The sequence below is a fragment of the Gorilla gorilla genome, chromosome 7 (assembly GCF_029281585.2).
Source record: "Gorilla gorilla gorilla isolate KB3781 chromosome 7, NHGRI_mGorGor1-v2.1_pri, whole genome shotgun sequence".
NCBI lineage: Eukaryota > Metazoa > Chordata > Mammalia > Primates > Hominidae > Gorilla > Gorilla gorilla.
Genome location: NC_073231.2, coordinates 107,978,273 through 107,991,308, shown reverse-complemented (window position 1 = coordinate 107,991,308; position 13,036 = coordinate 107,978,273). Strand labels below are relative to the sequence as shown.

Sequence of the window (13,036 nt, the reverse complement as noted above, 5' to 3'; positions counted from 1 at the left end):
GTGAAACCTCATCTCTACTAAAAATACAAAAAATTAGCCAGGCGTGGTGGTGGGTGCCTGTAGTCCCAGCTACTCGGGAGGCTGAAGCAGGAGAATGGTATGAACCTGGGAGGTGGAGGTTGCAGTGAGCCGAGATTGCACCACTGCACTCCAGCCTGGGCGACAGAGCCAGACTCCTTCTCAAAAAAAGAAAAAAAAAACAAAAAACAAAAACAAAAAACAAAAAACTGAAACTCTAAGCCACCACTGTTGGGGAATACCCCAGGGCAGCCACTGGTTTCCTTCACTTCATGGCTTTCTCCTTATTTTTGGCTTCTGAGAATGTCTTTTATTTTCTTACCTGCTCAGTGGTACAGAAAAGAGATTTTAAAATGTTTTCTCTCTCATTTTAGGAATATGTCAAAGATAGCTGGAAATTATTTGCAGATATTGGGGAGATACCTAAATATAATGAGCATGAAATTATAACTAAAATAAGTTAAAAACCCTAAATATTTTGCTATGTTTTACCAGTCTTCCTATGGAACCCTAAAAAATGTAAAAAAATATATCTTGTGGAACTGCAAAAATATTTCCATTTGAGCTTGTAGTTTAAATTTTCAGTCAATTCTTTTTGAGTTTTCTAGGTAAACAACTATATCACATCCATAAATTCTCATACGTTTACTTCCTCCTTTATTGTACATTTTTGTATTTTTCTCCTTTTTAGTTTAATTTTTCAGAACAATGTAGAGCGATAGTTATAAAGGATATGATTGTCTTTTTTCTGTCTTTGTTTCTTTCTTTCTGTCTTTAATATAAATATATCTAGTGTTTCCTCATTAAGCAAGGTACTATAGTTGAAATCATATTTTATCATGTTTAGGAAGCATGTATGTATTTTTATCCAGAGTTTTTTGGAATATCAAGAATGGAGTTTACATTCTGTAAAAGCCTTTCAGCATCTATGGAATCAATTATGTGATTTCTCTTTTTGATCTATTTAATATGGTGAATTATATTAATACATTTTCTAATATAAGTGATCTTTTCTTAAACGCCACATGTTCATTGTGTATTTGTGTTTTTTTAATGGACTGGTGAATTTTGTTTGCACTGCTATTAATTCTTTTGTTATATTAAGCAAGATGCTGCAGTTTCGATCAGATTGCATTGTGATTAGGAATTCCCTGGGTAACCACTGAGAACTCTCCACCCTGGCTGGTCAGAGCTATTGTCTTTTTACATGTGAGAGCTCTGGGGAATTCTATGTTTACAACTCCCTGGTTCTTTTTTACTTTGTCTTGTGATGTTTCACTCGTTTGCATAATCCAGCACTCATCAGACTCAAGTAGACCTATATGCAAATCTCCGGGTCTTCTCATCTTCTTAGCTCCCTCCTATCCAGATCCTGGCCCACAGCTTCCAACTATCTCAGTCTCCCCAAACTCTCATTTCCATCTCTTCATTTTCATGAGGCTACCAGGCTCTGCATGACTCCTCCTACCTGTACCCATAACCTAGAAATTGACTTCAAGCAAAATGCTGCAGTCAGTATGGGGCCCGGTCATCTGTTTCTGTTTTTTCATGGATCGCTGTCTTGTGTTGTCAATTGTCCAATGTCTGAAACAGTTGTTACATATGTTCAGTTTTCCAACCAAAAAAGCTTAAGTCTAGTCCTTGTTACTCTACCATAATTGGAAGCAGAAGGTTTTTGCTTTGGCTTTTTAACTATAGTTCCTTTTATTTTTATATTGATTGCTCTACGGATTACATATGCATCATTAACTTATAGTCTTCTTAGACGTTATACTGAATTACTTCAGGAAAAATACAGAAAACTTGCAATAATGTAGTTGCAATTTTTTCTCATCCTTTTTGCTTTTTTTCATATATATTGCATCTGCTTACATTTTTGGGAGATATAATTCACATACCATATATATGATTCACCCCTTTAAAGTATATAATTCAGTGGTTTTTATTATATTCACAAAGTTGCAAAACCAGAACATTTAATCCAGAACATTTTTCTCACTCCTAAAAGAAAGGCAATACTCATTAGTACTCACTCTCTATTCCTCTCTACCCCCAGCACCTAGAAACCACTAATCTATTTTCTGTCTCTATGGATTTGCCTATTCTGAACATTTCATACAAATGGAATCATATAATTTTGACATAAATTTTAAACCTAACAACCTGTGTAATAATGTTTGCCTTAGAGGGTCAAATGTCTTTCACATAAATTAAGAGAAGAAGAAACATGTAGTTTGTTTTAGTGTTGCATCTCACAGATACACTTACTCATGCCATGAAATAGACCACACTTCTGCAAGTGTACAGCAATGTTCTGTGTTCCTATCTAGCACAGCTTATGTAAATTTACAGGCAGACTGATGTTTCATCTAAGTAAAACTGGTTAGTAATGACCATGAGCGGGTGCAAGACTCAACGCTTTCTAAGCTTTACTTCTTTTATCAGCACTTCTGATTTTATAAGCAATAATGCTTATCAACCCCATTCCTACCCAAATCTCCTGGCATGCTTGGGTATAGGAGGGCTTCATGGGGATCCAAACATTTTTAATAATGCTTTGGAACATCTCAGTGCAGAACCAACAGCTCAGGCTGCACCTGAGCCCCACAGCCAATGACTATAGTTTTTATATTCATCCACAGGCTACTATTTTTGGTGCTCTTTATTCCTTCCAGTAGATCTGAATTACCATATGATGCCATTTCTTTTTATTCTAAAGAGCTTCCTTTATAGCATTTTTTGCAGTTTTCCCTTCCCTGTTTCAGACCTTGTGCCAAACAGGGCCCTGGGGATCTTCTGTGATGTAACATATTCGTTACTTGATAAGTTGAATTTTTCAAGGAATTTGTTCATTTTATCTAAGTTATTGAATTTATTGGCACAAAGTTGTTCATATTGCTCCTATACTATACTTTTGATGCCATGGTTTCTGTAGTGACATCCTCTTTGAATACTGATATTAGCAATTTGCCTTTTCTCTATTTTTCTCTTGAAGTTTGCTAGGGGTTTATGAATTCTGCCACAAGGAGTCAATTTTTGATCTTATTAATTTTATGTATTTCTGTTTTTTATTTCATTGATTTCTGTTGTATCTTTATTATGTTCACCTTTCCACTTATTTTAGGTTTAATTTGCTTATCTTTTTCTAACTTCTCTAGGTGTTTAGTTATTTCATTAATTTTAAACCTTTCTTCTTCTCTCATATAAACAGTTAAGGTTATTACTTTTCTTTTATTATAACTTTAGTTACAGCCCATAGATTTTTATATATTATACTTTTATATACTTTATTCTGTTCAAAATATTTTCTAATTATCCTGGTAATTTTTTATTTGATCTATGAGTTATTTATAAGTGTATTATTTAAGTTTGAAGTATTCAGGGCTTTTCTAGCTATTAGTGATGTCTTTTCATTCTGGCTTCCCTAGCTCTGAACCCTATAACATGTGATCTTTGCAGGGCCCTGGATAATCTTGTCTTGCAGTCCAACTATGGTAGCCTGACTTCTAAGGTGGCTCTCAATGGTCCTTCCACCTCCTGATCTACATGCCCTTACAGAAAGAATCCTTTCCCTTTGAGTATGGGCTGGACCTAACGACTTGTTTCTAATCAACAGAATACAACAAAGGTAATAGCATGTTGCTTCTGTAATTAGGTTATAACATATCATCGCTTCTGTTTTGCTAGCAGACTTGTTGGCTTTGATGAGCAAGCTGCCATGTTGAAGAAGCCTATATGGCAAGGAACTGAGGGTAGCCTCAAGCCAACAGCCAACAAGGAACAAGCACTTAGTCCAACAGCCCTCAAGGAACTGAATCTTTCCAACAATAAGAAAGTGAATTTGGAAGAGAATCCTCCCCAGTTGAGCTTTCAGGTGAGACCCTAGCCCTGGCAGATTGCAGCCTTGTAGAAGTTCCTGAAGAAGAGGACTCAGGTAAGCCATGAATGGATTCCTGAGCCACGAAAGCCAGGAGATAATAAATGAGTGTTATTTTAAGCTGCTACATTTTGGGTAATTTGTTGAGCAGCACTAGATAACTAAGGAGATGCAGTGAATCCTGTGCGTACTTCTGGGGCCCTTCCCATGTGCAGCTCCCTCTTCTTAGGCATCCTGCCCTGGAAATCTTAATAGCTTTAGTAGCCCAGAGCTCTGATCTCTATACATGTCTGGTTATTTTAAGGGCAAAAGTTGAGTTACAAACATCTTAATATCCTGCACAGAACATAAGTTAATACTAAGTAAATTTCTAATGAGTGTTCCTTTAGTGTTTGTTGTCTGACATATTTTCCAACTTGAACTGCCCCAATGCAGCCTTGGTCAGGGACACATCTTAAAGGGAGAATATGAAAACCTTTGCAGGTCCCCTAAGTTGGAGCCCCAGGGCTTCATGTACCTTCCCTCCACCAGCTCACGTGTGACGAGTCACTCCTTCTCTTTCTAGACCTGAGTGGAATGGTGTCTTGCAGGATGTGGAATCCGGCTTTTCCAGTGGCCACCAGGTGGCTGGATGACATGGCCTGGCAATGTAGGGGAGTTAGCTGCCTATGGGGTAAACCTTAACCAATAGGAAATGGGAGCCATGCAGAAACTGGGCAGATAGATTCTATTTCCTTTCTCCCTTCTATAGATTTCTCTGCAGTACAGTTCTTCTTTGAAGCCCTTTCAGAAAAGTCCCATAGTTCCAGGAAATGAACCTGCTCAATGACCTGCTACATCTCTTTGTGACTCATTGTAAAGGAATAGCCAGCACAGTAATCCAGCCTTGCTTTACATCTTTCTTTGTCTCACTCCCACTTTTCTTCTCCTTCACTTCCTCCTAGGCCTGCACCTCTCAAAGAAAGCATCTATACCTGCACCCTTGCCTCAGGCTCATCTTTCCAGAGGACCTAGGCTTAGAGAGATGGCACTCATAGTTTATCTTTGCTTTCCATGTTCATCTCAATAAACAATTTCTGCAGAGTATACTTTAGCAGAATAAATAGAACTGTACTCACCTTTGATAATTCACATAGTCAGTGTCACATATTATCATGTGTCATATTCTGCCACATTTTGGATGTCTTCTCAAAGACATCTAAGTTTCTCAAACTCTATGCTAATGGCAATGGATGTTAAAACTGACTGATTTAGGAAAGAGTCAATTTGAAGGAAACAATTGAACACATAGTTTGCAGGTGGCTCCTAGATTTCATAATGACTGGACAGAGGGAGTTAAAATACTTTTAAAAGTGGGAAATTTTCCAACTTTCCACGTGTAACTCAATTATGAATTTTACTTTTGCTTTTGCCTGCATCCCATGTCACCATCCTGCCAGGCTTCTTGCAATTTCTGCCATTGCTCTTCAGGCCGTTGAAAATGTAAGGAGATTCGTTGAAAGGGCAACTCGTAAAGAATGGCAGAGACCAGTGTTAGTTGGTTTAACTCCCTTCTCTAACCAGTTCTGATTTTCAAAAGCACATTGAGTAGAAGTAAAAACTCAGAAATGTAGGGTTGCATGTACGTGCCTGATCCTTTCTTTCCACTATACTGCATGCAGTCAGATGAAAGCATTCCTCCCTAAGCCTCTATCTTCACGTAAATTAGGCACAACTTATTTTCCCTTTAGCCTCAAAGCTTGATAAGTATAGTCAGACCAAAAAGGCCATTAATAAAAACAGACCCTAAACATTAAGAGAAAGTGAGTTACTTCTAATGCTCTTCGTTATTTTGGAGGAGCAAATTACAGGTTCTTTCATTAGCATACTTAGAGTTTGAGAGAGGCTATCTAGGAGGGTAACGGTAACACAGTTTCTTCTCCACTCTGATTTCCTTGCATTTACTGTGTCTCCATCATGGTTTAATGGGGCTCATCGAGTCTGGAGGTTTGGCAATCATGTGATTCTATGGTGGTTGTTAAAATTGCTCTGATCCTCATATGCATTAGACATGGGACATCAAATAGAGGCCTCTAATTTAGCTCGTAAGATAGGGTTGAGGAAAATTAAAGAAGCATCTTTCCAGAGTTTGACACCATTGAGCTAATTCTTCAAAGCTAAATGGGAGCTGGCCATGTGAATACATGAGATGAAGGAGTCCTAGAAATTAAAAAAGATGTTTTAAAATGATTTTTGCCTTTAGTGAGTAGACCATGGTGTATAATCATTCTTTGGATATTGAGCTTTTATTTTGCCTCAGAGGCACTTTCCTTGGGTGATAACAGGATGTACACATAGTGGGAATAAAATATAAGACAATCTGTACTACCCAGAGCTAAATAAATATATAAGCAAGTAAAATAAAGCTTTTCTTACATTATTATTTTCTAAATAATTTCCTACTCAACTAGCCTCCTCTCAACCTAAAAGCATGTTCAAGTCATCTCTATCCAGAGAGAGAAACTGTTATCTATCAGGTAGGGCTCTTTCAGGTCAAAGTTGAAGCTGAGACAGAAAACTCGACTCTAACTACTTGACTAAAAAGATAACTTACGAATATTGTTGAAGGTGTAGGGTTAATCTAGCTCCAAGGAAAGCTGGATAGAATGGCTTGGATAATGTCACTAGAATCTGGTTTCTCTCCATCTCATAGATCTGACTTCCACTGTGTTGGTTTCATTCTTTGTTAGGCTTTCTTCTTATGGGGCAAGACAACCACAGAACTCAGAACTGCTTTTCAGTTCAAATGTTCCTCCTTGCAGAAAAAGAGTACCTGCTTTCCTGATAGTTCAAATGAAAATTCTAGAATTGAATCTAGATGCCTTAGATTTCAAAGAACTTGGGTCATTTCCCCATCCATGCCAATTCTTGGGTTATTTGCCAAAAAACAATTGCAAGGCAAATGCTGGTGATACCCAGCATGTCCACTTTTGGGTCATATGAAGTGCATGGGATATAAATAGAGAGGGTGCAGCATCCCCATAGCAATTCTTTTAGAATTGTTTTCAGAAGCAGGGAGGTAGGTGCTGAGCAGCCAAAACAATCTATGTTGTCTGCCATATTGCTTATGTTCCTTTCTCATCATGCTAGTGCCCTGTTTATCTTACTCGTTGTATGACTTAGCAGGTTTCTTAATGCTTCTGTGCCTCAGTTTCTCCATCTATGAAATGGAGACAATAGTACTTCACAGGGTTGCTATGAGGATACAATAAAGTAATGTACATGGACAACCAATTGCGTCCCAAACTGCTCTCCTTGATGCCTCCTTTTGCCTCCATCCACCACTTAGTCTCAAAGCTTCTATCTCTTGAATTCACTTTCTTATTTCTATTCCCACTGCCACTGCTGTGTTTTGGTTCTGTGCCATCTTTTCCTTAGCTATTTTATTACATCTTTTGGCCCCAGGTTACTCTACTTGCTAATCTTTTCTCCATTTTAAGAACCTAGTTTCAGGAACCCAGTTCCATTAAATTGATTGATACCATCGATTTCTCCATTTTAAGATCCTAGTTTGAAGAACCTAGTTCCAAGGATTAAAAAGAGAAATCCTTGTTACCTGAAGTGTTTCAGTTAGATTTAAGTTAATCAAACTCTCAAAACTTGGGATTGTATTGAATCTGGGAGGATTTAACACATTTATAGTGTAAAGTTTCCTTATACAGAAAAATAATTATTTTTCACTAGGCCACTATTAGTTTATGATCTAATAAAAAATAAGAGTAATAATCATGTAACTGATGATTCAAGCTCGTTTTCCCATTCAATAAATATTGAGCATTCACTGTATCTAGAGCTTAGTGCAAGATAGGAAGCAGTTACATTAGATAATGTGAGAGACTGGCTATGAGAATTATAGGCAGTTCAGAGGGAGCAAGCTCAATTGGCAGTTGGGCATTGAAAGATGAGAGATCTGGTTAGGTGGAGGGACAACAGGAGGGGATGAGTGAAGGTTAGGGTGAAGAAGCTGGGCTACCAGGAGTGTTTGGGGAGACCCATGTGATGGGAAGAAATGCCATGCCTTGAAGGCAGATTTTGTTTCCCAGAAAATAGTCGTATTTTGAAGGCTCTTGCTAATTAGATACTGGAATTCTTTTTTTTTTTTTATTAATTAATTAATTATTTATTTTTTGAGATGGAGTCTCACTCTGTCGCCCGGGCTGGAATGCAGTGGCGCCATCTCGGCGCACTGCAAGCTCCACCTCCCGGGTTCACGCCATTCTCCTGCCTCAGCCTCCCGAGTAGCTGGGACTACAGGCGCCCGCCAGCGCGCCCGGCTATGGAAATCTATTTATATATTTAGTTTGTTTTTTTCGAAGATGATTTATTAGTAAACTTTTTAACAACTTTGAGACATAATTGACGTATAATGAACTGCATCTATTCAAAGTGTGCAGTATGAGAAGTTTTGACATATTTATATACCTGTGAAACTATTGTCTCAAAACAATGAACCACCATCTTCCAAAATTTTCTTGTGCCTTTTTGTCATTCCTCCTTCCTGTTCCTCCTATCCATCTCCAGGCAAGCACTGATATGCTTTCTGCCATTATAGGTTGTTTGTATTTTCCAGTATTTTATGTAGATATGCTCTCTTTTTTAGATGGTATGCCTTCTTTCACTCAGCATAATGATTCTGAGATTCATCCATGTTGCGTGTATCCATAGTTTGTTTTTATTCCTTAGTTATAGTTTATCATACTTTATCCACTCACCTGTTGATGGACACTTGGTTTGTTCTGAGTTTTTGGATATTACAAATCAAACTGCTATGAACATTTATATATAAGTCCTTCTGTAGACATGTGTTTTTATTTTTCTTGGGTAAATATTTTGGAGTGGAAAGTCTGGGACATATAATTGGGATGTATTTAACATTTTAATAAACTGTCAAAAAGTAGTTGTATCATTTTATGTACCTGCCAGCAATGAATGAGAGTTCCAGTTGATCTACATCTTCACATTTAATATGTTCAGTTTTATTAATTTACAACATTTTAGTGAATTTGTAGTTGTATCTCATGGTATATAATCTTGGTTTACATTTCTGTAATAACTAATGATATTAAGTATCTTATGATATATGTATTTACCATATATATATTCTTTTGGTGAAATGCCAATCCAACTCTTTTGTCCATATATTTTTTATTATTTTCTTTAATTTTTTATAATATTTTTGCAGCCCAGCCTGGGAAGCTGCAGAGCATGACTGTTCCAGGAAGAGCTATCTATATTTTAAATTGAAGTTTCTTTTTATTGAAGTATAATGGTTCTTTTTATGTTCTATCTAGAACTCTTTGTTGGATATCTGAAAATAGTTCCAGCATAATATATCTTTTTCCATCCTTAAAAATATATATTCTAGTTTTTAGAATGGTTTTAGATTTATAGAAAAATTGAGAAGATAGTACAGATAGTTCCCATATATCCCTCACCCAGTTTCCCCTTTATGAGTATCTTACATTAGTATGGTACATTTGTTACAATTAATGAGCCAGTATTGACACATTATTACTAATGAGAATCAGATAACTTTAGTTTTTACCTAATGTCCTTTTTTTGGTTCCGGGATCTCATCTAGGATACCTTGTTACATGTAGTTGTTACATTTCCATAGGTTCCTCTCAACTCTGACAGTTTCTCAGACTTCCCTTGTTTTTCATAACTTTGGCAGCTTTGAGAGATACTGGTCAGGTATTTGGTAGAATGTCCCTTGTTATGGGTTGAATTGTGTCTCCCCAAAATTCATACATGGAAGTTTTAACCCTTATACCTTGGAATGTGACTATATTTGGCAATACGGATAAAAAGATACTTAAGGTTAAATGAGGTCATTAGGGTAAGTCCTGTTCTAATATGGCTGATATCCTTATAAAAAGAGATTGGGACACACACATAGAGGGAAAACTTTGTGGAGATACAAAGGGAAGATGACCATCTATAAGCTCAAAGGAGAGGTCTCAGAAGTCAACCCTGCCAATATCTTGATGTAAGTCTTTGTTCTGTTGCTTGCTTTGACTGTGTTTTTTCTTGCATTTTCACGTGGCTTGCACTTTTTTTGTTGTTGTTGAAAGCCAGACATGATGTATTGAATAATGAGATCTTGGGCAAACAAGTTTTAATATGAGGTTTTATGTTAATGTTTGCTGAATCTGTAAGTGCCAGAGACTTCAATTTCTTCTAGTGTTGTTGTTTTTGTCTCTCCTGTTGTCTTTGGAATTTTCCAAGAACTCCTTAAATAGAGTCCTCACCTTGCAGCTCTTTCAACTACAGTCTACTCTTATTCTACTAGAACTCTGTTGATAAGGTGGCAAGGTGTGGAAATAAGAAGCATTCTATAATCTTATAATAAGTCTCAGTTTTTTTGTAGGCCTGTGTCCCTGGGCTGTGGCCTCAAAAGTGTTTCTTAGCTTTTCCCACTCCTCTGCAGGAAGAAAAGGCTAAGGGGGATGTTGTTTAGTAATTTTTTTTTTTCCCTGATCAGATCAGGCTCTCGTAGTTTATATATCTCCAGCAACTTCTGCTTTGGGTCAGCTGATCTGGGCTGTGATTGTCTATGTTTGCCTCTATCAATTTTGGGGTGATGGTTTGCCCTGCAACTTCAGTTCTTTGATGGGTCAAAAAAAAGTCATTGATTTTCAGTTTGTTCTACTTTTTTCTTGTTGTAAAGACAGGAGTGATGACTTCTAGTTTCTTTATATGTCACAGCTAAAACTGCTCCATTCTTTTATCGTATCCATGTCACTATATTAAAATGAGTTTCTTGTAAAGAACATCTACTTGGATCTTATTTTTTATCCAATCTGATAATCTCTGTTTTTTAATTAGTGTGTTAAATGATTTGCATTTTGTAATTCTTGATTTGGCTGAGTTCTACCATTTTATTGTTTGTTTTCTTTTTCTCCTTCCCTCTTTCCTGTCTTTTTTGGAGTTTTTGAAATTTTTTAGTATTCCATTTAAGTTTATCTATTGGCTTTTTGACTAAATCTCTGTGTATCATTTAAATAAAAACTGGTTGTTCTAAGAATTACAATATACATTTCTAACCTTTTGTGGTATAATAAGAATTAACATTTTATCACTTCGGGTAAAATATAGAGACTTTTGAACCTTATAGCTTCCTTTATTCTTCACCATTTATGTTACAATTTTCACATGTATTAATCTATATACATTGAAAACCCCACCAGACAATGTTATAGTTTCTACTTTTGACAGTCATGCATATTTTAAAAACACTTAAAAGGGGAAAATTATCTATTATACATTTTTATCATAAACATAACCTGATTTAAATCGCACAACCTGAAATTCATTGTTTCCTTTCTTTCTGTTTCCCCTTCCTACTTTCTAAGATTTGTGGAAACACTGAGCTCAACCTGTCGTTACTCAGATCTTTACTATTTTTGTTTCCTATTTTATGCAACATCCAAGTTAAATAGCCTCTCTCTTATGACACTATTGATGGGAATGTAAATTGGTGCAGTCTCTTTTGAGGACAATTTAACTCTGCTTATCCTATTTGTAAAATGCATAGTCCTTTTGATCCAGCAATTCTAATTCTATGAATTTATCTTACAGGTATGCTATGGTCTGAATGTTTGTGTCTCCTCAAAATTCATGTGGTAAAATCTGAATCCCCAAAGTGATGGTAGTAGCAGGTGGGGCCTTTGGGAGATGATTATGTAATGAGAATGGAGCCCTCAAGAATGGAATTAATGTCCTTATGGAAAGAACTCATAAGAGAACTCTTGCCACACCATGTGAAGACACAGCAAGTAAGTGTCATCTATGAACCAGGAAATGGGCCCTCACTAGACACTGAATTTGATGGCAATTTTATCCAAGACTTCTTAATCTCCAGATCTGTAAGAAATAAATTTCTGTTGTTTATAAGCTACTCAGTCTATGGTATTTTGTTGTAGTAGCCCAAAAGGACTAAGAGAAGGTATTGTCATATGTGCCCAAGATTTATGTACAAAAATATTCATTATAACATTGCTTATAATAGTAGAGGGCTGGAAACTCATTTAAATATCCATCAATCAGGAACTAGTTAAATAAATCATATTATAGCCATACAGTGAAAGACTCTGCAGCCATAAAAAATAAAGAGAACCATGTGCACACATATGGAACCATCTCCAGACATATTGTTAAGCATAAGAAAGTAGGGGCTACAGAATGTTGTGTATAGTATTCTCTCATACATATGCTAATAGATGCATAGAATATTTATGAAACATTTTATAAGAAATGTGTTACTGCATCTGAAAAGGAAGGGATTAAGGAATTGGGAGCATTAGTGGCATAAGGTATAAGGAAGACCTACTTTTTAACATATTCCCTTTTGTATTGTCTAATTTTTTAAAAACCATATGCAAGTATTTTTTCAGTTTGAAATAATAAACAAGACTCTCACTTCTGGCCATAGTCAAGTAACAGAGATTAAATTTACCTTCTTGCCCCAGTCGTCTAAAAAACAAGCACAAGTATATGAAAATGACAGTTATCACATACAGAACAGAAAGCACAGGAGAGTGATCTCCCAGAGAAGATAAACAAACAAAAAGAACCTATGATCTACCCCAGCTTACTGCCTGGAGAGTCTCCAGACCAAAGCTCAAGGAGGAGGAATCCAAGTGTAGCTCAAAGCTCTCTCTGACTTGAAGAGACAGAGTTGAGAATTTGGGAGGAGGGGATAAAACACGACTAGAATTTTTAAGGCAGTATGCCTGAGGGAAGAGAGCTTCCCAGAAGGAGAGCTCAAGAGATTCCCGGAGTTCTGGAGACTTCAGCTAAGTATTGCTTACAGCACGAATGTGAAGAAAACAAGGCTGGGGAAAGAACTACCAGAAGAAAAACAGGTGGAACAATCCCTAGAGTTCACACAGAGATGAAAATAATTCATGTTGCCCCAAGCCAGGGTGGAAAAACCTTGCAATACACAGGGCTTTGGGCAGGGTAGTTAAAAGTGTTAGCCTTGGTAGTAGAGAAAAAATTAGGCCTGGAATAAATACTTCTCTTGTCCTGCCAAACATAGCTTAAGAGGATCAAACTGTTACCAAGTTACTTAAAACTCCAGACTATTTAAAGGAATTT

The 13,036-nt window shown here is 36.7% G+C and overlaps 1 pseudogene; it reads right to left on the bottom strand.

The window, feature by feature from the left end:
• Window positions 1-2,401: 2,401 nt before the first annotated feature.
• On the bottom strand, window positions 2,402-2,584 carry LOC101127152 (ATP synthase subunit ATP5MJ, mitochondrial-like; annotated as a pseudogene).
• Between the last annotated feature and the right edge of the window lie 10,452 nt (window positions 2,585-13,036).